Below are 19,212 nucleotides of genomic sequence, written 5' to 3' on the forward strand. Positions count from 1 at the left end.
AGAGTAAGAACAGAACAGTCCTCCCTCCGAGCCGGAGTGGGTTTACTGTGAATGGAAGGTTGCAAATAAGCCAAACGTATTAATGCCAGATAGTGATAAGACGGCGAAATGTGAAAAAGCAGCACAACATACAAAAGAAGCGGTGGCAGTGCTCCACCTCCACTACTCTGTAATATATGACCCCCCCTCAGCGCTGGAACGGCTCAACGTCAGGAATCTCCGGGGTTCAAAACCCCCCAATGCTGGGAGTTTAGTGGCTTTACTCCGCTTTCTCCTGGAGTGGGAAGTTGACTGTGCTCTTCCCGTGCATGAATAAGCCCGCGACCTTGGGGCCTGTATAGGATTTGTTCAAAGTCCGGGGCGTAAAAGGCACCGGCGGCTTCGCCTTCGCCCGCTAAGCAAATGTAAAACACCTGTCATCGGTGGCAGGGGCGAGTGACAGCCTCTCTCCCTCTCTCTCTCTCTCTCTGCTCCTTTTCCCTTTCGTCTTGACGCCTCACACGTCGGCTTCTGTAATGTTTCTCAGTTTTGCTTTAGTCACCCTGTCATTTCGCATGTCACTTCTCTTTGTCTGCCACTTTCCCCCGACACTTTTTACCTATTTGTCGCGCCGAAAGGCATTGTACCTGTTGAGCGAGTGCGTCAGCCTGTTAGCTGGGACATTCTTCAGGTATGAACGCAACTTAGGGAAACTATTCTGAAGACTGAAGTTTGAAAAAGACATTCCTGATATTCTACGCTCCAACAGGACCAACACATAATAACATTGCTTGTCCAACCTCCCACCTGCTTGTTAGTGGTTTTAATATCTGATCTGAATATCTGCAGTTCTGCTACAAACAAACTTGTGATTGTTGGCTCCCTTTTTGCCGGTGTTGTGATTTATTTTACTACCTCCAGCTGTTGATCGCTGGTGCAGCGTGAGAACAGACGCTAACGGTTCATCCTCGAACGAACCTCAAAACGCTCCCATCTCTAGAAGGAGCCTAATGGAAACCAGTGGCTACACAGTGAAACAATTAGGAGCTCTAAAACCCCAGATAACCTGATTTATACGCACACGTGCGTCTGCGCTGTGTGTTTTTATTGGGGGTGAGAGCGAACAGACAGCCGTGGCTTGATTTAAAAGCAGACCTTTTGAACCGTTGTTTCATTCCCCTGACAAAAATCTCTGGTGGATCCTATTTTCTCTTTAACTCACCACAAGCCACCAACTGGTCCTGTGGGAGAAAACTGGAGGAGCTCTGTGTGCGCTGTTGAGCGGCCTCAGCTGTAAATCATTTCCAGGGCATTAGCACAAGCCTCCGCCACCTCCACCTCTCCCTCCCCCTCCCCCTGCCCCGACTCACCCCTCTCCACAAATATGAACAGAGGAGAGGTCCCAGGGCCTCTGCAGCACATCCAGTACAGACACTGGAAGCAACGTGAGACCAGGTGATGAATCTTAGACCAGTACAGTACGTGCAGGACACAGGGCAGAGGGAGACCGGGTCATAAAAACTCACCATGGGGTAAACAATGGCATTTAAACACAGGGCAGATAATATTGTAGAGTATGATACAGTATTTCTAATTGAAGATAATACAATGATTTAATATCCAGAGTTCTATCAGAACTGCATCTAAACTTTAAATGTTGAGTGGGGAAGAAGTGATTATGGATGAAGCCCATGCAAAATCTCGTTTATCACATGACAGATTTCTCCTGGGCTCTTATTGCATATGATGGCAAATCACCCGCTTCAGCTCACAGGTGCACCTCACGCCGCTCCTGACAGGTATCCAGCGGGCCGCGATTGCAAACGCAGGTGGGGAAACATCCGACAGCTGATCCCGGGATATTTCACTTTCCATAAACGCGAAGCGCTCCGGTTGCGATCACGCATCTGATCTGATGAGATCCGACGAGCGCAGCTTGTGCAGGCGAGCGCTGAACCCGCTCAGATGGTCAGTAGCTGTGTGCTTCACAATGAAACTTATATAATGACGGATGATCAAGCAGCGCGCACGCACATACACGCACGCACGCACGCACGCGCGCGCGCACACACACACACACACACACACACACACACACACACACACACACACACACACACACACACACACACTGGATCTTCTGGAAGTTGAGGTGTCAGCTAGCTAATTAATTGAAGTCTTCCTGCAGTCGCGAGTGCAGAGAGGATCATATTAACACCGCTATTGATCGCGTCTGAGGGGGACTTCATGATGCTTAAATTACGCCGTACATAATGAAAAGGCTGCTGAATAAACGTCGGCTTCGCGTTTGTCACGCTGACACGTGCGCGAGGGCGCGTTTGTCATACAGTATGTGAGCGCTGCGGCGACGAGCCATCTGTCCAAACGCCGTCAGGGGGGTGAGAGCGCGGGGGTCGAACCCGGCTCTGCCTCTCCGGCCAGACGCCACACACACCAGTGAAATCCAAGCAGACTTCACTTTAACCCAGAGCACACAGAGGCACCGCTGAGCTGCTGTACACAGACGGATGCTATTGAACGGGTGTTTGCCTGTTTATCTCTATGTCCATCAGACGGGTTATTGACTGGTTTTGTTTGTTGTGCTGCGTTTCTCCCTCTTCCGATCGGCATCTTTGATTTCGCAGTCTCGTGATTAGGAGGCATTTTCTGTCATTCCCCCCGAACAGCAAAGCCGAGTGTGATTTCTTAAGGTCACGCTGATCACTTTGCAATTGAATGAAATTATTAAATAAAATCCAGGGAATTATAAAATGGAGTGTTATGAGTTCCCAGCATCTTGACTGACAGGCTCGATGACCAGCAAACTAGATGACCACCTGAATGTGAAGCCATTTGACAAACTGTGTGAGTGACTGACAGAAAGACAGACGAGGCGTTCACTGTGCGGATGACTGATGCGTAAAACACAGACTGAGAGCCGAGTGACTGACTTTTCTTCGCTGCCTGTCTTTGGCATATTTTTTACTGTCGTCTGTCAGATTTCTCCTCGGACGTCAATCCCTCCACAGCCTCACTGGGCTTTTACCACTCGCTGACCTTTTCCCTCTCTGAATATGGCTGCCTCGTGAAAAAAAAAAACCCGGCGCGATGACATCGCTGCAGGAGGCTTATCGCCGCATGGCAGCGGCCTTTCCACCCGGCGACCCTCAGATCGGAGAGCAGATTTATTACATGCACGGGAATGTTTGCATCTCTCCCAGAGACCAGATTGATAAGCAAACCTGGATGAGATGCTTTGTTTGTCTCAGCACCTTATCGGCGTCGCACAGTGTGGCTTCTGGAGCGCAAATCAAATGTGCACGTGTGGAGTTTGTCTTATACACGCTTCTATAACACACACACACACACACACACACACACACACACACACACACACACACACACACACACACACACACACACACACACACACACACACACACACAGTGTCTCTGGTTTCCTTCCTCTTCCTCGGCCCAGCTTGCTTTATTCTGAACCCAGATTCCACTGGAACCGGATCAAGTCAGTGGGTACGGGAGAAATAACTGTCACACGCCGGTGCCTACAAGAGGGTCCTATTATTTTTTTTAGAATAGGAATAAAAGTCCTTTGACTTCTGAAGCATTTCACAGTTTAATTCCAATTCATTATAACGGTGACAGGGACTGTTATCAGAAATATAGCACTACAGACGCTAATAGGAGAAAAGCAAGGCAAAGGCATGGACAGCACACAGGCAGGCAGCCTTTGAGTAATGATACTATGGTTCATGACACATGAAGTCCCTGCTCATGCATACAAATAGACACATAGTTGCAGGGATAAGGGCGATACAGCATCATGACAGGCCGGCCTGTTACTGTATGTTACCCCCTTGTGTTTACATTAGTTATTATAAAGGTTCTGTACTTTACTCTGATATTATTACTTTTATGCAAAGTCAGAAAGGAAAAAGAATCAACTCCACTCAAATTGTGCAAAATTCTGAAATTGAAATGAGCATTCTAACACTTGTCGAAACTCTTCTTCCAGCATCCACTCCGTTGCTGGGCTTGGAAAACAGAACTGCGTGATCCGCTGTGTGTGTTTACTGCTGGCGGCATATGGAGGAGCACAGCTGAAGAAACTCAGGTGCCGGGGAGGAGGACGACAACTCAACAAACTAGCGTGGGGAAAAGTTTTAATGTGGATTCTAGTCTCTGGGTCAATTTCAAACGGCGTCACACTCCTCTGCTTCTGAGTAATGGCTCTATGCGCTGTAGCTCCGCTAGTTTGTGTTTTTCCAAGATAGAAAACTCTGTGAAACACAGAGGCAAAAGGCTTTTTACTTGTCTGAGTCTGAGTGTAATAGTAGCAACATCACACACACACACACACACACACACACACACACACACACACACACACACACACACACACACACACACACACACACACACACACACACACACACACACACACTCTCCACTGTCTTGTGTGAACCCGGCAATTTCATCTCAGAGCCCCACCCTGACTCTCAGCTGTTATTTTTACTCAACTCGCTGATCCTGTAACTCTAACTCTACCACGCGCCTAAATGCGGCCCGCGTTCGTCTAGACGAGCGAAAGCCAAACGCGCGGCGTCGCCTCGCGAGAAGCCCACGCTCTTCACTAGGCAGCGCTTAGCAGCGACCCGGCCCCGTCCTCCTGCTGCCCCGCGGCAGGCGGGGTGGAGCTGCGTGTACAGAGCAGAACTTTCTCATTTAGGTCAAGGTAAAGCAGAGTCAGGACTTGTAGCCCACACAGCTGACTTCATAATTACAGAGAATAAATCACTTCGGAGGTCGCTTGGTTTCCTTTGCCTTTGAAAGTGGTGCAACATCAAATGTGACGTGCTTTATATGTGCAGACATTGTTAGTCTTTGCTGGGGGTTTGATGGGAACTGACATATTAGACATATTAGCCGACTGCCTTGTCGACGGTCCGTCTTCCTCCTAACGTAAATAATAATGTGCTACCGTATTCTTGAATGTGACAAGGCACAAATGCAAAAGAAACCCTCCTCCAGACGTCCTCCATCCATTGCTACTGTTTCTCCCCAAGACGTTAGGCACATGTCAGACAACCAGCAAAGACTCCAGGACCAGGAAATGGTGTGACACATGACCCCCGAGATTTGCAAATGGAAAAACACAAACTGGATAAAACATGTAATTATGTAACAACAGAAGCTGGAGGTGAGTTCGCAGTTTATTTGCTCCACAAAGACCTCCTGGATTCATTCAAAAACCCAAAGAGGCAGAGAGAGCAGTGTTCCAGTAGCTCACTCCTCATTTCACAATTAACACTCCACCTCCACAAGCCCCAGCTCCACCTTTCCATCCAGGCCAGCGCTGCCGAGAGACGTCTGTATAAGTGAGCGTCAGCTCATGGGAAGGGAGAAAAAAGAAGCCCAGCGGCCGAGCGAGGCACTGATCTGCTGTTGAGACAGCGACTGTGACACGTACAGCCCAGACCCTCAGGCTACTGTCTGAGCTGCTCCCGGTGTCGGGGAAGTGCTGTTCACAGGGAGCCAGTTGTCACAACAAGCTGGGATTCGCTGGAGTGGCTTAAATCTCAGAGAGCAAACCAAGACTGTGTCACCGCCGTCCCAAAACGACGTGATATTTCCATAACACCCTCAACAAAGCACCGCTCTGATGGCAAATCAAATGTTAGCTTGCTGCCGGCTCCCTTGGATAAAGTTTTGGGCTGCTCTATTCCTTTCGCGGTAAAGTCGCCAGCGACTTTGGCCCAAAAGGTAGAGCGGAAGATTAACAGCTCACTCAAAACCCCAGACTCTGCAGGAATAAGGTTATTATTTCACTGTCAAGATGATCAAAACAATCCCCTTATGGGTGTTGGAATAATTTTCTATCATTATCTCTGCATTAACTGCTCAGGTAATGCATTGGCATCAAAGATTCCCTCCACTTCAAAGCCTTTTGTTATCTGTGGAATATTAATACGGTGGGTGAGGTGAGGGGTGAGGTGGCGTCTAATGGCTGATCTGAAGGCAGCGATCCGAGATGGCGCAGGACAGCGCCCAAACACGGAGGAGGAGGCAAGCATGAAGCCCGCGTCCATGAAAGCGAGCGCTCGCCGCGGCCGCTGCAGCCCATTGGCCGGGCGATTTGTTTGGGGCGCGAAGCGACATTGGTCCCCGTCGCAACGCGGAGTCGAGGCGGATCTCAAACGAGCGCGGGGAAGTTGAAATCGGCAGAGAATTTGAAATCCGTCAGCGGGGGACTTCTTTAATCCGCGCGGCGTACTGCAGTTCGCAATCACGGAATTGCTAATATCGTTATCAATCATATCAGCTTTAGTGCTGACAGGCGATAACTGGGGCGATGATGGATGGAATCTCTTACAGTGCAGTGGAGGCTGAGACGCTTTTATTGTACTGTACTTTGCTGTATGCACAGAGACTTCCCAGCAGAGGTGCACAATGAAGTACGCCCATGTCGGCACTTGTTCTGTGTTTGACCACAGTCTCAAAATTCAACATATTCCTATTACATTATTTAAAAGCAGCTGATTAAATAAAGAGAGAGGAGCCCACACTGACTCTGCGGTTCCTCTCAGCTCTGCACATCTTTTTGGCTTTTTGTAACTTCATAGTTAAGTTCTTTCTGGCACCACAACAATCAACTAACATCACACTCACAACACTGTCTTCCAAGCTGCAGCTTTATTTTGTGAAAATAAAGTGACACAAACAAGGTCAGTATCTGGCAAAGTCAACACACAATTAAATCTAACAACCAGATATTTTCCTAATTGTAATTTAAAAACTAAGAGAGTAGAGTTTACAGTCTAAAGCTAAACTAGCGCGTCATTCTCAACGTGCACAAAAACAAAGATCTCAGGAGTGCATGTCGTATCTCAGTTCATCCTTCACAACGTGGCCCCGCCCCCATGTGCTCCCAATAGGTCAACGGAGGCAGAGTGCAGGAGGAGCACACTATAATCAATCATCCCGCATTTCTTGCAATCGGCGCATCTAAGATAACAAGGCTAACAGGCTGCCAACTCCTACGCTCAGTAATTATATGCCTGGAGAGAAACAACAACAACAACAACTACCACCTCTTTGGCAGGAAAGAAAAAATCCTACATACATTTCAACACTCATAAAGGGCCTGAGGACGAGAGGAAGCCATAAGGAAGCTTCCTTCAGATGACTCGTCCTGCTGCATGTGGAGAAATGTGGCAGGAGGGATAGTAAATTAGCTCTGGGCTCCACTGGAACCAATTAATTACACAGGCGTGTGCATATGTGTGTGTCTGTTGAGTGTCTAGGCTTTGTAATTTGTCCTGTTAACATCAGAGACAGGCACAATAGCACAAAGTTAGAGCATTAATGAGAAGGAGACATAGGTTTGGTTAACAACAGTTTTTTTAACACAGATGCAGCTGGAGTAGAATTTAGGTTTGTGTGTGTGTGTGTGTGTGTGTGTGTGTGTGTGTGAGTGTGTGTGTGTGTGTGTGTGTGTGTGTGTGTGTGTGTGTGTGTGTGTGTGTGTGTGGAGCTACTGTCTCGTACATGCGTCCCAGGGGTAAACTGGAACAACAGAAGCAGAGCAGAGTCGGAGACGGGGCCTGCAGGCATCCGATGCGATCGTGTCTCTGGTAGACCAAGCAAACAGACGCAGGCCTATCAGTCTCCGCTCCCTTCTTTTTTTCTAACACAAGAGTCTGAAGAATTGTTTTTTGGGTTTTTTTGCGAAAGCTGAATGGACTTGTCCACTTTCACAGCAAGCCTGCTCAAAAATGGGGACTCCTGTGACTTGCAGGTAGCTTCAGAGTCAAGCTCTACACCTCAGCCTCAGGCGGCGTGTGTCTCTAGATCTGTTAATACTTCGGCCTCACTATTGAGGGTAGTACTACAGTTCACTCACAGGTAAAGGCTTTAACTAAGGAAAAAGAGAAATCATAGCGCAGGAGTTCACTCACTGCACATAAATTCACTTCAGTCCCTGTTTGAAAGTCACCCTGTCTCCTTGAGGTCATGGGAGTCACACATTAAATATTGCTGGCTAATAAGCTTATTTACGCCCCGTGACGATGCGGCTGAGTAAATCAAATGATTTGCGTTGCGTCTTTGAAATTCAACACATTAAAGATGCTAACTTTTAACATCGGGGGCCTGGTGATTAGGACTCCGCTGGGACGCCGTAATTGCATTTCCTTCTGTGTGATCCGCTGCATTTTCCCTGAGAGAAGGGGAATGGGGGGGGCAAGGGTGTTTTTGAAGATGCCCAACAACACGCGCATCTCGTAAGCTGGGCCTTGGCGGAGTAAACAGCAAAGGAGGAGAAGGGTCGCCAAGGCAACAACATCAATGGAGGGCAGGACATCCTTAATGGCAGAGTTGCATCATGACGCCTGTGTAACATTTAAGCATGATGAATCTGCTTCAACACTGTTACTGAGATCCTACATCAAGCGACACAGTCTGTTCTTTTAGCTAATATCTCCAGAATAACCAACACAACGGTGCCACACCAAAAGGGGCCCATTCATTATCTCAGCCACATCAATAGACTGCATTACCTACACGCTTAGGCCCAAAGGTTTAACGACCAGGTTGTCATTCAGCATGTCCTCATTAACCACTGTGAGAAACCTTGTGTGCCGGTAGATTTCCAGCGTAAATGCCAATTGGAAGGTCAGACAAGCGGCGCGTCAGAGCACAAGTTGCCAAAGCAGCAAAGTGATGTTGGACCTCTGAAGCAATCGCTTGTGTTGCCATAGAAAACCTTAGCGCACATGAAGCGCTGATTTACCAACATCAGATTGAAATTTCTATTTGCAGCATTTATCGGAATGTGTAGCGTTGACGTTATGAGGTGGAGGTGGAGGCGGAGGTGGAGGTGGAGGCTGCCACAAAGAGAAAGGATATCAAACTTCTGCAGCAAAAAAAAAAGGAAAGCGAGGTTGAAGCAGATTTTCTGGGGTGTCATTATTGATGCAGGGCCCTCACTGTGTCACGCTGCATTCTTACTAATCAGCTCTGACTGTAATGTTTCCACACTGTCTCCTCCTCTGATCAGTGACACTCTGCCCTCCTTTAAAGCGTGAAACTTCAGACGGGGAGCGTGAACAGCACGGCTAATCCACTCCGCTGGCGCGCTGCTAAATCACCCGCCCTCGGCATGCGAGACGGGCAGAGGGGCGTGGGGGGTGGGGGGGTTGTATGATCAGAGGTGTGCAGACGTAAACGCACAGTCGGCTAAACGCACAGACCGAGCGTCGCGTCTTCTTCACTCCAGATGTTTAGCAGCTGGATAACGAGATCCTACAGCCCCTGACCGGAGAAGCAGCTAGAATGAGGAGATGGACGGACGCTGAAGCTTAAACAACACCTCCATGCATTTTATGTAAACTGAGAGGAAACTTAAAATGCCTCTAATTGACCTGAAGGAGCCAAGTAACAGAGTGTCCTCACGCCTCTGCTGAACTTAAAGACGAGCAGCGTCTCACTGTGAAGCCGAAATAAAACATGGGATGAAGCAGGTCATTCAGTGGAGCTCCAATATTTATTGCTGGGTTTACTACACAGACAGCGTTCTCCTCCCCCGCCTCCCCCTGCCTCCCCCCGCTGGGAGGGTGGGTGGGCCAGGCCTCCGGTGCGTGCGTCAGCAGGTCCACAGCAGCCGAGCAGGTGTGCGACTCTACGCACGCTGCACTTTAAAGCTTCGTGTCGGCTCCTGATGGCTTTTCGCCGGGCGAGCGCCGAGTTTCTCCCCGGCGCAGACGTGACACAAGCTCCGGCCTCGGCGCCTTCGCAGCCGCGGGCTCCAGCGCTAACCCGATCAGCCAGGCGGGATCCTCATATCCTCCCTCCTGTTTTCTTTCTTTTAATGCATACACGCTGCCCCCCCAACCCGCCAAAAAAGAACCACCTGGGAGCAGAAACAATACCATCTAATCTGCAGCAACAGCTACATCAACTTCCTGGACAGATGAAGAGACGCGGCCGGTGAGGAATGCGTCTGTAGCTGTGACAGGCCTAATTTAAGCTCGCGGCTAAATATACAGTAGAGGGCATCGTTGCCCCTGTGCACCGCGGCTTTATGACGCCTTTGATGGCTTGACATCAAAGCTGCATATCATCACTTTTAACTTCTATGTATTAATTCACTTTCTATGTTTAGGTTCAGCCTCACATTTTCTGCGGAGAGATGCATATTCATGCAGGCTGCGACGCTACGAGACGCACAAGACGCCGAGCTCCTGCTCGACTGACCTACATTTTTTCTTTCCCAGCCCAAGGACGGCGCGTATTAATGTGCAAATACCTTCCTGTGTCATTATCATAACAATTACAGGTTGTGGTCTGGGCTAAAACCCCCTCGCTGCTCTGAATCCCCCAGAGCCAGGCGCACAACCACTGGGAGGTGTTTAATGTGTGGTCTCTGCTGTTGTGGAGCCCTGGGGTCCACCTGGGCCGGGCCAGAAACAGATGTTCCTGTGTGTGTGTGTGTGTGTGTGTGTGTGTGTGTGTGTGTGTGTGTGTGTGTGTGTGTAGCCACCCCAAATGTATCTATTACCGCTGAAGCGCCTCTTTGTTAACGCGAGCGCACACGTGTGTGATGTGCAAATATTACATATCTGCCGACAACTATTTGAAGAACTGAATAACTGTTTCACAAGCGCTGCAATTTGTTCCCCGTCTCTGACATTTAGGTGCCAAACTGTGCCGTATTTTCCCACGCCCTGCTGGAACATTAAGATCTGAGCCGCGTGCGTCAGAGGCTGCGATGACTGAGAGCCTCCGCGGCCCCTGGTTGCTGTTTCCATGTGGGTTTTAAAAGTCAGATTAGACACAGGTTCCTTTAAAAGCAGCGACGCTCGACTTTCTAGGAAATCATCGCGCAGAGGAGTAATGGGCCTCGGCCCGTTTGATCGGTGCGGAGAAAAAGGCGAGAAAAAGGCTTTAGGGTCATCAGAGATTGATTGACCAGAAGGAGGCCGGTGATAATGAGGGGAAAGGGGAACAATGGATGAACGAGTCGGGGAAGTGGACGAGGAGGAGAGGCCGAACGAGATGAAATTAGGGGACGAGGCGAGGATGGCGGAGGTTGGAGGGAAAAAGGAGGCGAGTGTTAAAGAGGTTAAGCAGGAACAAAAAGGATTCTTGAGCGAGGAGGAGAGTGGAGGGGATTAACAGACGATCAGTTGAAATGGATAGAAAGGCGCAGATGGAGGACTTTAGAGGTACTTAAGCGCAAGGCGAGAAGGATGTGGGGATTTGCCGTGAAGGTACCTGGGCTTTCCATAAATAATGAGCACCACATGTCATAACCGTGAGCAGCGCGCACAGAGGTAATTGAATCGGGACCTGAAAACAACGGGGGAACGGGCGCAGCTGGGAAAGCAGCGGTTTTTATTCCTCCCTCTTCAAGGAAACAGAGAGGAAACAGCGGGGGGGGGACGCTGACGCCGCACGGCCTCCCGCCAGCTCCAGGTGCAGGTCATGAGCTGTTGTTGCGAACCAAAGCGGACGTTGTCCCTTCTCCAGACGCGCGCGGGAAAGTTCACGGCCTGCGAGTAAACATAAACAAGGCGAGGTGCGAACGAGGCGAACGGGGGCCCGTCCACATCTGGCCCAGACTGGGAACGTCTGCACCTTTCCCATTAGACGAGTCCCCCCCACAATTAGCTTGTTGTTCTGGGTGCGTGCGCGGCGGGGCCGTGTCTGGAGGTGATAAAACAGCAGCCAGCACATAAATAAGGCCTTAATGATGGCCTCCGCCCTCGGCTGCGATGATGACGCCGGGGTTTTGGGAGGCGGGAGGCGGGAGGCGGGCCGAGCCACATGTGGCCTCCAGGTGTGCTCGGCTCCAAGCAGCGCTCCCGCACGTTAACCCTCGCGTCTTCATCTGTCTGAGCCGGTGAGCGGCCGAGTGCCGAATCAGATGCTGCGCGTTAAGGTCCAACCACTGAGGCAGAAGGAACTGTATGATTTGCTTAATTGCTTCTTTGGGTGCAGAGCATTGTGCTGCTGCTTTACAACAAAAGCAGGACGTCGTGTGACTGGACCCTGCAATTAAACTCCTTTAGAATTTCACTGTTTTTCTTTTGCCTTTTTGTATTTTGTTAATGCTGAGCTGGTTAAAACAGCAGCGGGGGTGATGGTGATACTCCGGGGTCGGAGGGTCCGTCTAAAGTAGAAACTGCTGTCGCCTTATTTATGCACAACGCAGCCCATAAAAGTGGAGGCGACCCTTCACCTCCACCCTGACCTCTCTAAATAAGACAGAGGCCCACTTCCCTCGCAGGGTGAATGTATGGTTCTGTTAATATTATGATGTCCGGAGAAAAAAAACACATCTCGTCTTTGGCCTCGATGATTTGCAGGGCTCTGGGCGTAAATGTCAGGTGTTTGCAGGAGCCGCTCGACCGCTAAAAGGCAGAAAAAGCACCTCACACAGCTGCTCCGTGATCGATGGCCACAGTTTCCACCCCGTGTTGCGCAACACGTGAAGCGGCTCCCGCTTTCTGAGCTCGTCTGACGCCAATAAAAGCGAGGCCGCCCTGCGGGGAACGGTCCTCCTTTGCCCTGAACTGCTGCTAAGGAGGGAGTACTGCTCCAACCAGGAACAGAACAGAGCGGGATGCTACGGGGCCCGTGCTTCACCAGGGCAGAGGTCTATTTTTAATGACAACAACTCGCGCCGGTCCAGAGGAGACGCATCCTCTGCGTAGGAGCGCCCTCCTTTTCGCGCCCCGGCTTCGCTCGAAAACAACTCAAAAGATTTCCTGCAACAAAATCCACTTTATCCCCCGTTTATAATGATATGACTGAGCTGATCTCACCTAATCCCCATTAAGGGAAATAGTCCTTTCTTCTGCTAGTCCCCCCGCTGTCACGATAAGCTAAAGAGACACGCATTCCTGCTTCTATGTGGTTCTTCTGCATGAATATATGAATATATGGGAAGTGGCCGAGTCGGAGGGAGTCGAGCTGAGGTCAAGAAACAGGAGCAGACGTGAAACCAGACACTCTGCTTTGACACAGATCACGATATTCAGCATATTAGTCATTATATTTCAAAACTTAAATAATAAAAAAAAATGTCCGCATCCCTAAACACCAAATAAACACGTTGGTAAAAAAGTATTTAACTGTATTTGACCGCTTTTCCTCCAGCACAAGGCTTAAAAAAAAATCAAAGTCAAGTCATCTTAGCGTAAAGTGCAATCAACAAAACAAGGTGGCGGCGCGGGCAGGCAGCCGGGTTCTGCGACTGAGGGCTCATTCTTCTCCGACGGTTTATTCAGGAAGAATGAAATGTTGTTGAGGGGGAATAATGAGCGCTTCGTTATTCGCTGCCGGTGGTTTTTTCCCAGAGCACACATCCTCCGTGTGGTTTCACCTCCAGGACTGAAGCAGCATTGTGCCCACGGTCGGGCCGGACTGGGCGCTCACAGCCGGGTTCTGGGTGAGAGGAGAACAGTACGGTACAGTAGGTGCGGGTCCATTGTCTTCTGCGCTCATGGTTTTGGGGTCCTATCGAATGTGTTGCTTCACATTTTGGTTCCTTTAGCTTCTCTGACTCGTTAGCATAGCCACTCGTTAGCATAGCCACTCGTTAGCATAGCCACAATTTTTTTACCTTTTTACTCACTTAAACAAACTTAGTGAAGGAAGACAGGAAGTGAGCAACAGACAGGTGTTGCTCACTTCCTGTCCCGTCCCATCATCCCTCCTATTCCTCAGTGACCCGCCTACTCCCCCTTTCTCCCCCCTTGTCCTCATCTTGCCATAAGAAACCAGGCGCCTCCCCTCATTGTCTGACAACCAACTTCTTATCTCCCACATCCATCTGCAGCCTCGCATCTCTCTCTCTCCCTCCTTCTATCTCCCCTTTAATCTCCCTCCGCGTCTCTCCTCTGTTGCCATTTTCCTGCGTGGCCGAACTACAAGCGGTGGGGCCCCTTTATCTCTCAGATGCTATCGCACACTTTCATATGAGGTTGGATAAAAAGAATATAGCGCGCTCCGTAATTCCGCCTCCCTCATTCATCTGCTGTGAAGGAGCAGCTCGCATTTTTTTTTTTTGTTTCTTCTTCGAGGATGTTGCTCTGATTAGCCCTTCGTAATGATTTCAAAGCACAGATAAATGTTTTCATTTGCAGAAGATTAAAGGATTTTCTTTATTTATATCCTCTTGCTGATCAAATTAGAGCCTCTGTGGCTGTTTGGCAGCCATGGAGGACGCTCGGCTACTTCCAAACACGTTCACTTCAAACGCGCTCCTTATCGTATAATGATCCGCTCCATAAAGATAAGATGCGGCAATGCGCGTCCCACGAGGGTTAACAAACTCTAAACCCGCGAAAGACTTACGCCGCATTACAGCCACCGCCCGCTAATCTGAAGACATATGGCAAACGCGGCTCCTCGTGGCACACAAACAAACACACACGACACCCACCGCCCGCACCTGCTTCCGTTATAGGTGCAGACTGCTAATTTAGCCGCGACTATACATAGCCGAGGGTGTCGGAGTCTCGCAGGAGGCAGTCCAGTTTCGCTCCCACCTCTGAGTTCCGAGCTGCAGCCCGAAACACGGAGCTCCCCCCCCCTATAAATGTACGAGGGGCGCGTCGCCGTCAAATGATCCACTCATTCATGCTTCAGGAGCCATTCATCTTCCGCGGGGAAACACATCTGGGTGATGGGCCAGAGAGGGAGAAAGCGCGTGTTTCCCCGCGTGTGCGCTCGGTGACAATTCATGACTCATTTCACCCTTCAAATGGCCCCGTGGCGCTCAATCACCGCGTAAACAAAGACCGGCTCCTTCCTCTATCTCTCATTTAAAAACCTCTTCTCGCCTCTTTTTCCTTTGACTCATTACACCTCTTCACGCACACCCTCCCCCCTCCCTCCTCCTCACCCGCCACCTCTCCTAAGACTCCCACCGATACAAGTGCACGGGAAAAGTACAACCGGCTCCCAAACTTAAATAAGTTTACAATAATCACTTCCTCTGTTGTCACAGAAAGTTTGGGCTCCATCTCTGTTTAACCTTTCAAACATCCTCTTGGCTTGATCCCCAATGAAAAAGAGGCTTTGGGGATTATTTAATCGTGACCCAAATAGAGGCTCGCTCTCCTTCCCGCGCTGGCACCGCGGTTAAAAGACACATTCCTCTGCTATTTGAGTTGGGTGGAGGAGGAGGGGGGAGGAGGGGGGAGGCTGTAGTCGGCAGACAGACGGAGCTAATGCAGTGTAACATCACTGGCGAGTGAAGGCTGCTTTAGTGTCGCTAATTCCCTCTGACGCGTGGACATGAAACGGGATGTTTTACTCCAAACCGCAGACGTGCGGCTCTCGGATCCGAGCTCCGAGGACGTAACAGCGAGTCCGGGATCACGCATCGCGCACCCCCCACAGCCGGTTCCCCCGCACCTGCCCCCGTGCATGCAGTGTGAACCACCACATAGTCCTCGTCACTTTTTCTTTTCTTTTTTTTTTATCACTCATCACAAAACCGGTTCTCATTATGTACGTGAGTGCGCTGCGATGTGTAAGTCATCGCCGAGCTGCCACGCGCGCTTCGGCGAGGCGACAGATCCGGCGAGGTTACGCGGTGCATTCTGCTTGATAACTTTCTCACGATCTCCATGGCAACCGCTGTGACACTTTGGCCTTTTAAAGAACACAAGTGGAGTGGATGATAAACTTTCATTTTGCCAACATTTTCATTTCCTTTGTGATGGACCGGCACTCAAATCCCCTGCAGGAAACCTTGGAGTAGCCATAGCAACGTCGCGCCATCTCACTAAATAACAGAGAACAGAGGGAAAGAAGCTAGAGAACTATGTGCCGACACCTTGGCAACATCCTTTGTTACGCTGAGATGGGTCGGAAATGTATCTGAACGCGCTGCTGCCGACTCCAACCAGCGCAAACCCCCCCAAAAAGAACGGGGGCGTGTGCTCAACTTTGAGGGTTTAACGCAGGGATGAGATAAAGGCGAAGGGGCTGCGATGTATAAACAGCCTGTGGCGGTGGAGGACAAGCAGCAGGAAGGCAAAGACAACGCCTTCAACTTGTGTTTGAGCTTCTAAATTGACTTAAAACAGTCATAAATCATCCTCTGGGGAGAATTAGGGAATCGCGGCTCTCGTGGAATGTGGGCCGATAACGCCGGACCTTTCGTGAGGCCCGTGTGCGCAGCGGAGAGCTCCCGCGAAGCCCAACCCTGCCGGTGTCAGATAAATAAGTAACCAAAGGGCCCTAAAGAGGTCCGAGGGGCCAGGGGGTAATGGATGTTTAGTTTACACGTGCACGACAATGCCTTTCACTCCGTCTCCCGGCGGCGCCCGACCCAGAGGGGATGCTGAATCACAAAGGTCGGCGACAATGGGCTTGTCATTCAGCCCGTTTCCATGGCGACCCCGCAGCCCGCCGAGGTTCCACCGGGGTCATTTTCGTCGTGGAAAAATCTCCTGGCTGGGACTAATTGCGGTGTTTGTGCCGGTGTTCGGTGTCGGTGTTTTGGGCAATTTCCCAACACGGCGCAAATATCAATCACGCTAATCACTCACTGCTGGAATGTGTGGCTGCGTTCCATACGACAGGCTCATCTGTGCCTCTGTGAGGAAGGTGCCAGCCAACAATCATCTCATGAGTTGTAAACAGAATGAAAGTTTGGGATCATCATTGGACCAAATATTACAAATCTGAAAATACTTGACTGGAAAGAAACAGGGAAAGGCATCAGATCCAATAAGAAGAAGATGCAACCAGGCATTATTTGGAGATCCAACTGTATTTATGCCTTCTCTGCAATATAATATACATTTTGATAAAACGCACTATGTTGATTCAGCATTTCCATATCGTCCCTTTCTCTCTGTCACTTTATGCCTCCTTGTCATCACTTTTCCTCAGGGTTTTTTTTTTGTTTTTTTTGCATGTGATCTCCGTCTAATAAAAGCTCGGATGCTGTGAGTCGAGAGTAATTCCACCATCTGGATAAGGGTCATGATTTTCCACTGCTAGGCGCCGTGTGACAGGACGGACAAGCCAGCGCATCCTCACGGGCCATAAGATCAGAGGAAGCGGACTGTGTTTATCACGGCTACAGCTTTCAAGTTCCAAAACAACAGCAGCCCCGCGTGAATACCAATGGAGCAGGGTGGGATGCGCTGCGCTTCGTAATCTGGACGCAGCACCTGAGCAAAAGAGCAGCTTCCATGCAAAAGGTTGTTGCCTCCGGCTTAAATAAACAATGTCAAATAATGGGCTTAGTTCGTGGTTGTGTTCAGTTAATTGTGCACTAATCAGCATCAGGGCTGGAGATTAGCATTCGTCCACACCCGAAGGGCCGTGAATCCAGCAAGTTATTTCTCTTAAACTTGCTAAACTGAAGCAAACACTAAACTTAAATTGAGAGTTCAGAGGAAACTCTTGTTCCCTTTTTTTCATGCGCATTCACGAAACCACATAAACCGACAAGGACTCGGCTCCGGCTCTTGTATTGTGTGACGGGCTTGAAGTTTGAGGTGTATGGCTGGAAGGTCTGAAACCCTACAACAAAGGGATGAACAGAATAAAAAGAAATATGACTCATGCGCAGAAATTAACTGTAAAACTCAACTGTTGTGTTACACGCAGTCGCTTCATCTCGTTTGCAGGTTCAGCAGAAAGTGTTTTGTATTGAAGCACAAGGGGAACATAAATGAAATATTAAAAAGTGGAAGGTTTAAACAGAATGAAGACATATTGACATTAGGTCCATACATCTAATCCGCTAATGAAACACTACACTGGGAAACAAAAAGGGCAGAACAAAGAGAAGGAATCACACCATAATTAACCAGAGACATTTCAGTGTTAAAAGGTCCCATTTGCATTTGTGCTGTCATGGCTCTGACTGATTTTTACGACTTGAGAGCAAGTTTGGAACAAGAAAAAAAAACACGCCCTGGCTCCAGAGAATGCAGACCTGTGCAGATGGAGGTATTAATTACTACGTCAGTCAGACCATAATCAGCTGTCATCAGATAATAAAGGAGCCAGACACTGCGGTGATTTAGTAGAATTTGAAGATTTCCTGGAGCGGCCGCACTCTGTCAGCGCCACCAAGCGGACGAACCCCGCCACGCGAACGCGAAACTTCTAAAACTGAGCCTTTCATTTACAAGGTCTTAGGTTTTCTAAAAAATAATAATAAATGTTGACTCGAATGCGCCACGCGAGGCATTTCCACCGTGTTGTCGGTTGACACGACAGAACAACGCGACGGGTGACAGCGCGATGAAGGCACCGGTTTCATTTGATGAAAACATCACCTTGCGTTTAGAAGCAGAGCCGCCACAGATGCTGCGATCCGTCACAAAAGCACAATTCACACGGAAGCAGGATCTGCTCTTACCAGGTAAAGTCCCCAACTCCCGTGCATCTAGTACGGAGCACAGCTGCGTGTCTCGTCCCGGCGAGAAGACGCAGAAGCGCAATATAAAGACGACTTGGACGAAATATCCTCAGTTCTGCCGCGTCTGTGCCGGAACCCGAGCACCGTCCAACTCCCCTCTCTCTCTCCCTCTCTCTGCAGAGATCCGCCGCGTCGCCTCTCGTCCCCTGCGGGCTCCTGCGTGCTATTTCTCCTCCACGGAGGAGCGCTCTGTGCCGGTGGCTCCTCGGCGCACGGCTCGTAATCGGACACCGCACTGTCGCGCCGCTGCGCACGGACGACGCACCTCCGCTCTCCGGCGGGGGGGATCCGGGTGCGAAGCGACGGCGCCGACGGGGGGGGAGGAAACGCACAAAAGTTTCCCTTTGAGTAAAAACAGTCGGAGCCTGTGTACAAACAGCCAGCGGGGGTGGAGGTGGAGGTGGAGTGATGCGTCCAGCGCCGCTTTCACTCGCAGTCACAGCTGCGCATCTCACGAGCAGGGCTGGCTCCGAGGAGTGCGCCCCCACTTCGCGCGTCCGCTCCAGCAACGCGGAGCGCAGAGGCGGAGGGACGTGGCAGCGGCTGCACAGCTGTCCTGCAGGTGGAGAGGGGAAATACAGCGCCCAAACCGCCGGGGTGACAAGTGGGGTGACTGGGATGTGGTTAGTTGGAGTCACTTTGACATTTTTACTTTTAGTGATACACGACCAGGAAGGTCAGAGGTCAGAGTCAGGAACCTACTCACCAGCATCTGACTTCAACAGCAAGACGAGAGCTGCATTTGGTCATAATCCA

The 19,212-nt window shown here is 50.0% G+C and overlaps 1 protein-coding gene across 3 annotated transcripts in view; it reads right to left on the bottom strand.

The window, feature by feature from the left end:
• sema5a (sema domain, seven thrombospondin repeats (type 1 and type 1-like), transmembrane domain (TM) and short cytoplasmic domain, (semaphorin) 5A) overlaps nucleotides 1-18,970 on the bottom strand; it is an 88,115-nt gene extending 69,145 nt beyond the window's left edge. For 2 of the 3 annotated variants that reach the window (XR_003785544.3, XR_003785543.3), the window contains exon 1: nucleotides 18,397-18,970. The gene's annotated coding sequence lies outside the window, so the exon portion shown is untranslated. The remainder of the gene's footprint in view (nucleotides 1-18,396) is intronic. The other variant, XM_029146607.3, reaches the window with a different exon arrangement.
• Nucleotides 18,971-19,212: the final 242 nt, after the last annotated feature.

The sequence above is a fragment of the Betta splendens genome, chromosome 4 (genome assembly GCF_900634795.4).
Source record: "Betta splendens chromosome 4, fBetSpl5.4, whole genome shotgun sequence".
NCBI lineage: Eukaryota > Metazoa > Chordata > Actinopteri > Anabantiformes > Osphronemidae > Betta > Betta splendens.